We start from the raw sequence: 12,367 nt of genomic DNA, 5'->3' as shown, positions 1-12,367 counted from the left end.
CCCATAAAGTTCAGCCTACAAAACTCCAGTGAGCTGTACAGGCTGTAAAACTCCAGGATGTAAAGGTTCAGAGAGCTCTAATCTGCACTAGTGATGAACAAGATGTCAAGCAAAGGTCTCCTGAAAAAGTCCAGTGAGCTGTGTAGTGTAAAAGAGACTTTAAGACTCCAGAGAGCTCTAAAGTCTGAAACTGAAGCTGGAACGCCGAGTGTTGCGGGAAGCGTGAAGGCCGCCGGACGCCGGAGCTTAATGGGCTCTTGAGGACAGACAGGGATTATTTGCCGTCTGAGAGTCTGCGTTATAATATTGAGTAGAAATAGCGCTAGCTGAGTGGAGAACCTGCTCTCGACCCACTTTTTAAGAGAGATTCAGACCTACAACACTGTAATTATTGTTGAAGTGATAATTAGGTGAACTGAAAAGGAAGCATGTTGCTAACCACATGCCGAAATCATGCCTCACTCATCCCAAACTTTGTGGAGGTTTAAGCTGTTGTGGTCAGATCTGCTGGAGTCGTTAGCCACACTCTGGAAATGTTCACATTCCCTGTTTTACAGACACCCAAACAAAACAAAACTAATTCCTTCTCCCTGCCTTTTTCCGAGTAAACGACCGTCCACCTGTCCAGCCGGACACTGAAGGACGACTGATTGTCGAGTCCTCCTGTTGCCCGCTTCAGACCAGCTGCCCACGCCCCAGCTACCGCCACCTGCCCTGGACTAACTGCCCGGAAAACTACACTGAAGTCTTCATGGACTCCTGGCTATTACTACCACTAATATTACTGCTATTAATATTAGCAGTATAACAACTCTGTAGGTAGTTTGACCAGAGGAGGACGGGTCCCCCCTGGTGAGCCTTGGTTCCTCCCAAGGGTTCTTCCTCGGCTCTGAGGGAGGTTCTCCTTGCCACCGCCGCCCCAGGCTTGCTCTCCTGGGGGTTTTACATTCATGTTAAAACATTTATGCATATAAATCGTTCTATTGGTGTTAATGGTTCTATACAGAAGCAGTTTCTTTACTAAAGAACCCTTGAAGAACCATCTTTTTAAGAGTGACTCATTTAAATGGTGACTAAATGCTCAGATCAACCTGTATATCTAGGACACACAGGCGTATCCAAAAGGTGTGAAAACCTCTGGTCAAATCAAACGAGAGAGAATAAGTTCAACATTCTCTACACAAAACACAAATATGACACTTTTCTGAAAAGTTTAGTGCACAATTCTGTTAACTTGCTGACCTACTGGGGAAAAAGGAGCTGTACCTTTCACACGGCCTTCATTACGTTAAGATTAAAGTCATTCCATATTAAAATGTGCAGTGCGTTTCCTGCTTTCGCTTAGAACATCAACAGAACGTGTTATTATTCGTTATTAGGACGTCTGGTGCTGTTATTTCTCTATAGAGCTGCAGATTCACACCCACAGTTTCAGTCCAGCGGCTCAGGCCAGTGGAGCTCAGCGCAGCAGGACTGCGTGACTGTGTCATGTGAACAGTCCTAATAGGAACGTTGAGCGTCACGGTCATATTTCAGCCAGTGGACCGTCTCCTCCTTTATAACGACTCTGATGTAACAGCGACTGTTTGTGCTGGTTGAACGTTCCCGTTCAGGAAGGGAGACCAGTACCAATGTAGGAAGCAGCCACTGCTGACCAGTTAAACCATAAACAAAACATTACAGAACCATCAGGAACCAAAACGCTTCACGGTTTCTGTGTCTCTTGTCAGCAGGAATACGTTCAAAAACTAAAGGCCGTTTAAGCCTAAAGCTCAATATTCCGCTCAGCGTTCACACAAAGCCGCGTATTCAGGGAAGGTTGACTGAGCTGTATGTCTACGTTACCCGTAGCTTATCCAGGCTAAATAAGCTGTAGTTCCCGTTATATTTAGTCTCTATATGCGTCCAAACCAAAGACTGTTTTAGCTTAAAATAGAATAAATTTATTACATATTTAATATAAACCCACATAAAACGACCGAGATGTTGATTCATCTAAAACTCGCCAAGAAAAACCAAAACAAGTGTTGGTGCATGAGCTGAACGCCGCTGGCGTGAACCTGTGGCTCTGAGGCTCTGCAGACACACATTATTTCGAGGAGACTTTCCCTGAACCCTCTACTGGAAAAGCACGATTCGGAGTAAAACATAATGGTTTCCCTTTCTAATGGGAATAATCAATGGCTTCCAATAGGGACCACCGGTTTCCTGGAAACCATCAAATGCATCAGCCACTGGTCACCTGATAAACTAACTCAGCCACATCAACGGCAATATTAGAACATCTCAACATGTGCGTGGGCCAAAGAAAAATGGTTTTGATTTCATTTCTAATGTTGTACTTAATCCCCAACTGGCCACTGTTGGTTCACAATGCACAAAAACTTCAGCAGCAAAATACAGAAACGTGTAGTAGAGCTTGAAATATGACATGAATACTTAAACTATTCCATGTTTAAACGTCCCCCCAGGAGCTCAGCCTTTTAAACCTGGCATCCTTTCCGTTCGCTAATACTTGGGCTCGGTTTCTGAGCTGATGTTAAGTGTTTATGTTGGTTGACCTGCAGCCGAACTCATGTTAGTGTGTTTGGTGATATGACTGGTGTGGAACTGTGTACAATTGTGCAGAATTGAGGTGTAACCACTGTCATATAGGCAACTGTTGGGGTAGGAGAGTCAGAGCGTAGCTTAAGCTGCAGTGCATGCTGGGGATTGTAGTGCAACACATTATGAAACAGGCTAATATTAACAGAAAATTAAAACACATCTGCAGGCCGGACAGGATTGTGTTGCGGGCCTGATCTGCCCCCCCCCTGGGCCTTGTGTTTGGCACATGGGTGCCTAAGCATTAGGATGTCAACCCATTAAAAAAAAAGCCCAAACACATTACAAAACTATCAGGGACCAAAAGAAACACCTCCAGCAGGGCTTCTGTCCAAGTGACCCTTATTAGTCCCACAACGGGGAAATTCCAGCTCCGCATTTAACCCATCCATGAAGTGAAACACCATATAAGTGGGTCTAATGAGCAACACACACTAGGGGGCAGTGAGCACACTTGCCCAGAGCGGTGGGCAGCCCAATCCACAGCGCCCGGGTAGCAGTTGGGGGTTAGGTGTCTTGCTCAAGGACACCTCAGTCATGTGCTGTCGGCTCTGGGGATCAAACCGCCGACCTTCCGGTCACGAGGCTGGTTCCCTGACCTCCAGCCCATGTTTACAGATAATAGGGTATCATACGGTGTCAAAAACCACATCATCGAGTCTGTCAGACGCCAAACACCTCCACAGTTCACACCGAACACCTCCACAGTTTGAGACGAGCGAGTGATGGTTTGGGTGAGGCGTTGGCTCGAACAGTTAAGTGATCTTAAATAGACCACTTACGTAGTTTCTGGCACTGACATACATACAAGCTTGAAGCTTCGGCAGCTTCTACTGTTTTAATTTTCAACTGGCTAATTCGTGGGGCACAGGCCTCCATAGCTGGACTCTTTGGAGGTTGTAGCAGAACAGAGGACACTCAACAAGCTGCTAGCCATCTTGGTCAACACCTCACTCCCTCTGCATGGTACACTGGGTGAACGGAGAATCTCATTCAGTGGCGTCTGTTCCAGCTGCGCTGTGTTAAAGAGGCCGTGTGAGTCTCCTCGCTGCAGAGCCGGTACTGATCTCCTGCTGTCTGAACGGAGCTGAGCCACCTCACTGTATCTCCTCTCTGATCAATACACACTGTGCAGTCTATCACAGCTATTAGTGTAACGACACTTTTCACTGTGCACTTTACTTTACACCGTAACCCTGATGCAGCTCAGAGTTCGTCATGTCCATATGTGCTGTTAGACCTCCTCTGTATTTTTCTGCATAGATTCAGATTCAGATTCCTTTATTGATCCCAGGGGGAAATTGCAGTTGTTACAGTTGCAGCCACTTATGTAAAAATAAACACTTTACTAATAATTTAAGACAATATAGAGAAAAGAAATTTATGTACGTCTGTAATATGTGTAATTATATGTCTTGCTACTGAAACGCTGCAATTTCCCTCCAGAATCAAAGTTCTGTCTATCTATCTATTTACATTTAATATTTATGGCATTTGGCTGACGCTCTTATCCAGAGCGACGTACAATTTGGTCATTTTACACAGGGAAGGCCAAGGCGGTGTTAGGAGTCTTGCCCAAGGACCCTTATTGGTTTATTTTAGGCTGTTTGCCCAGGTTGGGGATTGAACCCCAGTCTACAGTATAAAAGGCAGAGGAGTTACCCACTACACTAACCTACCTACCCATCCATCCATCCATCCATCCATCCATCCATCCATCAATCATCCATCTACCTACCTACCTACCTACCTACCATAGTGTGTTAGCTACATTAGCCTGATGCTAAAACTAAAGAAGGAAAGCTGAGAGGCCCAAACACGCCTAAGGGGCCGAACCATCACCTTAATGTGGCTAAATGTGAGTAACAGTCATTGGGGAGCGTTTGCTGTGATCATGCTTGCGTAATGAAATCAACCTCAGCATTTTGGGGCACTTATTCAGAAAGACTCTGACATTAAAAGAAAAGGAAAAACCTCACTGCCTCCAGTTACCCGAGCTGCTCTACTTTGGTGTATGTTCAGCTAATTAGTTTGAGACGCCCAAATTAATTAATGAATTCATTAAAGCAACTCCAACAACTGCAGGCGACTGGACTCATTAAAGCGTTAAAATCAGCCACACGTGTTTCACCGTCCGAAGAGAGAGCGAGAGAAAAACAGCGAGTCTGCTAATGACTGCGAGAGGCAGACTGCTCACTGTTCCTCGGCCTGCATCTGTCACCACGACCACTCCTTCCTGTTGATAACCCCCCCATGATGAAGAACAGCTACCTGTTGCTTAGCAACAAGATCCGTCTTCACGTATAGAGCTGCCAAAAGGCACAGAGACTTACGAGTGCTTGTTTTCTCCGCATGTGAATAACACAGAGAGAAAGAGAGAGAGAGAGAGGAAAGAGATAGGTAAGAGGAGAGAGAGAGATGAAGAAAAGAGATAGGAAAAAAGAGAGAGGAAGGAGAGAAATAGAGAAAAAAAGAAACAGGAAACAAAAAGATGAAAGAGATAGAGAGAAGGTGAGAGAGCAAGAAAGAGAAAGAGAAAAACAGTTAGAGGAGAGAGCAAGAGACAGAGAGAGAGAGTGAGAGAGAAGAAAGACAGAGATAGAAAGTGTGAGGGATAAAATGGCGAGACAAAGAGGAGAGTGAGAGAAGGGAGAGAGCGATGGATGAAAGAGGGAGATAAGAGAGAGATGTAGAGAGAGAAAGAGAGAGGGAGAGAGAGGTAGAGAGATGTTAGAGAGAAAGAGAGGAAGGGAAAGAGAGAGTGAAAAGGAGAGCGAGAGATGGATAAGAGCAGAGAGACGATGAGAAGAGATAAAAGAGAGGAAAGAAAAAGAGAAGAAAGATATGAAGAGAGAGACAGAAAAATAGAGTGAGAGGGGAGAGAGCAAGAGAGGAAAAAAAGAAAGAGAAACATAGAAAGCATGATAGATAAAAAGAGAGCGAGAGATGAAAGAGTGAGAAAGAGAGTGAGAGGATGGCGAGAGTGAGGGATGAAAGAGAGAGACAGAGGGGGGGTGGGAGAGAGAGGATGGCGAGGGCGAGGAATGAAAGAGAGCAAGAGAGAGAGAGACAGTGAGAAAGAGAGAGAGAGAGAGATGGCAATAGCGAGGGATGAGAGAGAGAGAGAGATGGCAATAGTGAGGGATGAGAGAGAGAGAGAGAGAGAGAGAGAGAGAGCGAGAGAGAGAGCGAGAGAGAGAGAGACAGAGAAAGAGAGATGGCAATAGCGAGGGATGAAAGAGAGAGAGAGAGAGAGAGACAGAGAAAGAGATGGCAATAGCGAGGGATGAGTGAGAGAGAGAGAGAGGGCAATAGCGAGGGATGTGAGAGAAAGAGAGAGAGAGCGAGAAAGAGAGAGAGAGAGACAGAGAAAGAGAGATGGCAATAGCGAGGGATGAAAGAGAGAGAGAGAGAGAGAGAGAGAGAGACAGAGAAAGAGATGGCAATAGCGAGGGATGAGTGAGAGAGAGAGAGGGCAATAGCGAGGGATGTGAGAGAAAGAGAGAGAGAGAGAGAGAGAGAGAGAGAGAGAGAGAGAGAGAGAGAGAGAGATGGCAATAGCGAGGGGAGAGAGAGATCGAGAGAGCTAGAGAGAGCGCGAGAGACAGCGAGAGAGAGAGACAGCGAGAGAGAGGGAGAGAGAGCGAGAGAGCGAGAGAGCGCGAGCGAGCGAGAGAGAGAGACAGAGAGACAGCGAGAGAGAGAGGGAGAGAGAGCGAGAGAGCGAGAGAGAGAGAGAGAGAGAGAGGGAGAGAGGGAGAGAGGGAGAGAGAGCGAGAGAGCGAGAGAGCGAGAGAGCGAGAGAGAGAGAGAGAGAGAGAGAGAGAGAGAGGAGATGTTGGAGCTGTTGATATCTGAGAGTTTGATTTTTTGCCAGGAGTCAGAAATAGGTTTGATCTGCTCTGCTATTGTGGCCAACTGTCCACCACCATCCACCCTCCACCACCGTCCACCCTCCACCCTCCACAGCTGTTGCCTTCATTACAGGCCTGTCAGACCTCGTTGTGTAGATCCTGAGAAGCTGAGTCAAGTCCAGAGCACCGTCCAGCCTACAGCGCCTGCTGAGTATGTGCTGTGATGGATCTTGGTCTGATGTTCAGACTGATCACAGGCGTGTCCAATCAAAGGTGAAAGAACATTTAGGTTGCATTTTTAAATATAATAAATTTAATTTGTTTTCTGTGAGGGCCCGTACTGTATCACAGCCAATCAAATCATTACACTGTCCACCAAGATCCTCCTTATTTCCTCAGCTCTCCAATCGCTGCTTACCATTCATTGCTATCCGTCAATGCCTCAAGCCTTCGGTTTGTTATCAGGTTCGTTATCAGTGTGTTAATGCTGAATCTGAAACTCCAGCTGTGCTCAAATTTTCTCCTATCATCTCAGAAATGAGATGCCATCCTGACAGAGTCGGGCCTAAATAATCCCATGGGGATTAGAAGCATGGGCCACTGGGGGGCCCATGTGACTAAAGCTAAAGAGCTGCGTTGACTCACGATGGGAACTTTACTAGAAGCAGACTACAGTCTGTAGCTGTAGAACTACAGACTGCAGCTATACAGTAAGTGGAGCTGGTGGACAGTGAGTGTAGAAACGAGGAGGTGGTCGTGATGTTATGCCTGACCGGTGTTTATACACATGGACTGTTGTTTTGGTCCGTTTCGTGTGAAATTTACAAACAACGTAAAGAGCAACAAGCACTTTCAAATTATGTGGAGATAATAAAGGAGATATGAGGTTTTGTTCCAACAGCAGCGAGAAATATATATATCGCTGTTTTCGGATCAAAACCTCGTATCTCCAAAATAGTAACTTCACAGGAGAAAGAAAAAACATACTGTACTTTTAATGCAAGTCAATGGAACCAGATGTCTTTTCTAGTCATTTTGGGCCATTTTTGTGGTCCATTTATCATGAAATGTACACACAACGTAAAGAGCAATAGGAATTTACAGATAATGTCAAAAACTGGAAAATGGAGATACAAGGTTTCGTTCCGACAGCAGCAAATATGTTCCTCAGCCTTTCAGTGCCCAAAAACGCGCTTGCAGTTCTGATGCAGACGCTGTCAAGTGTTTTATTTCTTTTTATTCTGCACAAAAGTGAACATTTTTGCGATTTTGTATTTTATTATTTATTAAACCAGATTATTCTGGTTTCTTTTTACACATCCATAAAAAACAAACGTATAAATGTACACTGACGTGGAGAAAGTCCTGCGCTGTGAGAAGAAAAGTGCAGCAGCCAGAACAACCAAACAATGTTTTTTGTGCATTATTGAGCCAAACTCTACAAACTATTTACAGTTTTGAGTATTTTGGTCTCTCCACATTCAAAGAGAGAGAAGCCTGGTCTTGTTTGACTGGAAATAACTGCCCGGCGGACTTCGATCAGCCACAAAGACCAAGATCACAGTGGATATTTTATTGTTTATGTAATACAGTGAAACATTTCATGCTGATACTGTAAAACACACTCAGCCATAAACTGAAGTTTCAATCCATTTTGATATTGATAAGCTCCTCTGCTGGCTTCCATCGCACACCCTGTCTATTGACGCCTTACTGCTCCACACGTTTAATGGCCTTATAAGACAGAATGTGTGGACATACATTGCTCATGAAACCCAAACCTCCATGCAGGATGTAGGCCTCCACACACATGGTCCTTATAGGACATATGGGCTCTTAGATGCCCAAGGTAAACGAGCAGCTCAGTCCAGAACGGAGCAGGACGATGGATTCTCCGGCCCAGTGTAGGAAATCTCAACGCTGGAGGTGCTGATGGCACCGCAGAGAATTTATTCTGCTGGAAAATAAAAGTTCGGCAATAATAGGAAGAGGTGTCAAAGTTGGGCAAGGAAGAATTTTCCATGAAGCGCTCACCAGGAAAAAAACGTACCTGAGGTGTCCTAAAGCTGCGCCCCCAGAGTTTAGTTACAGCACCTGTCTAACACACCTGACTACAACGATCAGAAGAGCTTAATTACCCAGATCAGGTGTGTCTGATTAGGATTGGGAGGTGTTAGATTCCCTCAGGTTAGACCTCAGTGTCCTGCACATTTCACTGGGTTTCCTGCTCCAACAATAAACCGGATTCAACATCGTCAGCTCAGGAACAAACCCTGAAACCGTCAGAACTGGAAACGCGTCTCCTCAGCGATTACACTCTCGCGTACGGATGGAAGTCAGTTCCTCGTCTGTTTTATATTTGTTCTGCAAATTCAGATGTTTCCTGCGTTCATACGATCTTAAAAAGCTAAGAGCTGATATGTAAACTGGGCACAATGACTTTTATTAAACGGTTCCCACACAATACTGCACCCAGTCCAACTGCAGCGTTCTCCTTTTAATGAACCACACAGCTGGTCTACGGTGTTCAAGCACGGACAACATCCATGACGTACTGAGAAAAGCATATCGCTTCCTAACCGTACAGGTGTCTGTCAATCCACCCATCCACTTAAACATCTGTCCATCCAGGCATCTATCTGGATAACTTAAGTCCAAAGTTAAGCCTGTCTAACAGAAGATGGAGTGAAGGACGTTCTAAACCAAGCAGAAACGTAGATGCCTACAGCATCGGCCGCCGTCAGACAGACGCTGTATTTACTCCTTATGTTTGTATTAACCGGTTTAGTGAGTGCTCCAGATTTGTAGGCATGAAGAACCTCTCTAAAGTTATAAGAACCTTACAAAGTAAAGGTTCCATAATCCATCCACCTATCCATCCATTCATCCATCCAACTACCCATTCATCTATCTATCTATCCACCCACCAATTCATCCATCCATCCATCCAACCAACTACCCATTCATGTATCTATCCACCCACCAATTCATCTATTCGCCCATCCATTCATCCATCCAACTACCCATTCATCTATCTGTCCATCCATTTGTCTATCTATTTATTCATCTGTTCACCCCTCCATTCAGGTAACTTAACCCCAAAATCAAGAAATTAATAAATAAGAAATAAGGGATCCACCATGTATCTATCCACTCCTCTGCTCAATCATCCATCCATCCAACTATCATTCATCTATTTACGCACCTATCCATTCATCTATCCACTCATCCATCCATCTTTCCATCTAGGTAACTTAAGCCAAGCCTGTCCAGCACAAGAGGAGTTAAGGGACATTCCAGCTAAACCACCCATCCATGCATACATCCCTCCAACCATTGTGGGCAAGTCATGTCCTGTTTACTGAGAAATCCTGCTTCATGAAGCCTCCTAATCCTGGCGTTCTCCTGACTCTGGCGTTCTCCTGACTCTGGCGTTCTCCTGACTCTGGCGTTCTCCCGCCCTAAATCTGTTACTGTGTCCAGTTAAACGGTGTGAAAGGCAGCTTTAAGAGCTGAATTCAATCGCGCGCTCGTTCAGTGAGGCACATTATAAATGGGTAATGATGTCACTCAAAACTAGACCACCATGATGCTGCAGTGACGAATCTGGATTTGAGTAACATCTAAACTAAAGCAGACAGTCCGTGAGGTGTTCAAGAGGTTTTAAACGGGGTCATTTCTCTGATATCTTTCTTTCTGACACTGCAGTGAAAAATCTGTATTATTAGTGCTCATAACCACAACAAGCGTCTACACCGAGACCACATCAACAACAGCTGCACTCCTGAAAAACATGGTTCTACAGTAAAGAGAACCATGAACACTCAAAGACGCCTAAAAGATTCACCGCATCATGAAAGGGATCTTCAGATTGATGGAGAATGTGTTGTAAATGGTTCTACATAGCACTAACAAGGGTTCTTCTGTTGTTGCTAGCCTGACGCTGTAGCAACAGCAGAACCCTTTTCAAAAAGGTTCTATATGGAACCATATCATACGCATTCTCCATCAGTCTGAAGAACCATTTCACCATGCAAAGAACCATTTAAGCATGAAAACGGTTCTTTGAGCGCTCATGGTACCATTTCAGAACCGTTTTACTAAAGAACCCTCCGTTGCAGGCGGTCATTGACTTATTTGGTCACAAATGGTTAAATATACTTCATTCTCCAAACATCTCAGCTTCTTTTTGATGTTTCAGCTCTAAATCTGAACTTGGGCAGCTGCTCATGAGCCCATACACAGACAAAAAGAGCCGAGAGGGAACAGTGACATCTTTACGGGGCAGTTTGAGGTAAATGTCTCCTTCGCCGAGGTGTGTAGGGGGTTGGGAATGGTTTAATGCTGCAGTGGCACATCTGTATTATTAGTTATTGCTCAAAACTCCATAGTAAACCAACAAGTGCCGAGAGCGAGAAACATCGACTAAACCAAAGAAAACAACCACTCAACATAAACTAGGACACTAATGAACAACTACGTATAGTGAAGCACATAAGGGGTCGTAAAGGGATATAAACAGAGAATTCATCTATATCTATCTATCCACCCACCAATTGATTCATCCATCCATTCATCCGCCCATCTATCCATCCATCCAACTACCCATTCATCTATCTATCCACCCACCAATTGATTCATCCATCCATTCATCCGCCCATCTATCCATCCATCCAACTACCCATTCATCTATCTATCCACTCACCAATTCATTCATCCATCCATTCATTCGCCCATCTATCCATCCATCCAACTACCCATTCATCTATCTATCCACCCACCAATTCATTCATCCATCTATTCATTCGCCCATCTATCCATCCATCCAACTACCCATTCATCTATCTATCCACTCACCAATTCATTCATCCATACATTCATTCGCCCATCTATCCATCCATCCAACTACCCATTCATCTATCTATCCACTCACCAATTCATTCATCCATCCATCCGCCCATCCATTCATCCATCAAACTACCCCTTCGTCTATCTATCCACCCACCAATTCATTCATCCATCCATCCATCCATCCATCTGCCCATCCATCTGCCCATCCTGAACAGAACAAAAGCAGAAGCAGCATCTAAACTAAAGCGCACAGCCTTTCAGTGGCTATATAAGGGGGCAGTCGTGGGCTGGAGGTGAGGGAACCGGTCCTGTGACCGGATGGTCGCTGGTTCGATCCCCTGAGCCGACAGTACGTGACTGAGGCGCAAGACACCTAACCCCCAAACTGCTCCCCGGGCGCCGTGGATAGGGCTGCCCACCGCCCCAGGCAAGTGTGCTCACCGCCCCCTAACATGTATGTGGTGTTTCACTGCACAGATGGTGAAATTTCCCTGCGGTGGGATTAATAAGGGTCACTTAAAAATAAGGGACTGCATAATAAAGTTAAGCAGTCAAACAGAGTCGGGGGGAAGTTTATTTATATAGCACGTCTTACAACCTGTGCTTTACATCAAATCTGGGTCTAAGACCTAGTGAGTGTCACCAGGGGCAACAGTGGCAAGAAAAGCTGCCTCAGAGCAAGAGGAAGAAGCACGGAGAGGAACCAAGGCTCAGAAGAGGAACCCACCCTCTTCTGGTCCACGCCGGATTGTAAACGATCACGCAACAAGAGCAATATGAACAGAGAATAAGACTTCACCATTCATAAACATTACTGACCTTAGAGAAAGAGGAAATAACGAGCCGCTCACAGAAGTTAGATTAAACCGTAAAAGAACATCAACAGGAACCAGACGTCCCTCTAAAAGCTCCTACAGAAAGTTCCTACATGAACTGCTTCTGAATTCACTGCCTGATGACTGAGACGCTGTTTTATGAGAGTTTAGAGAACTTCAACTCCATTCATGGTGGAGGGAGACATGCAGGGCGCTGTGCGGCAAAATAGTCCCCAAAGAAAA

General features: G+C 45.1%; 1 protein-coding gene across 14 annotated transcripts in view; it reads right to left on the bottom strand.

Annotated features, from left to right (window-relative positions):
• Window positions 1-12,367, bottom strand: part of LOC108414676 (calcium-activated potassium channel subunit alpha-1-like) — a 209,891-nt gene that overhangs the window by 196,042 nt on the left and 1,482 nt on the right. The window lies entirely within an intron of this gene.

This window comes from Pygocentrus nattereri, chromosome 13 (genome assembly GCF_015220715.1).
Source record: "Pygocentrus nattereri isolate fPygNat1 chromosome 13, fPygNat1.pri, whole genome shotgun sequence".
Taxonomy (NCBI): Eukaryota; Metazoa; Chordata; class Actinopteri; order Characiformes; family Serrasalmidae; genus Pygocentrus; species Pygocentrus nattereri.
Note: the sequence above shows the minus strand (reverse complement) of the source record. Positions and strands in the feature narration are given on the sequence as shown.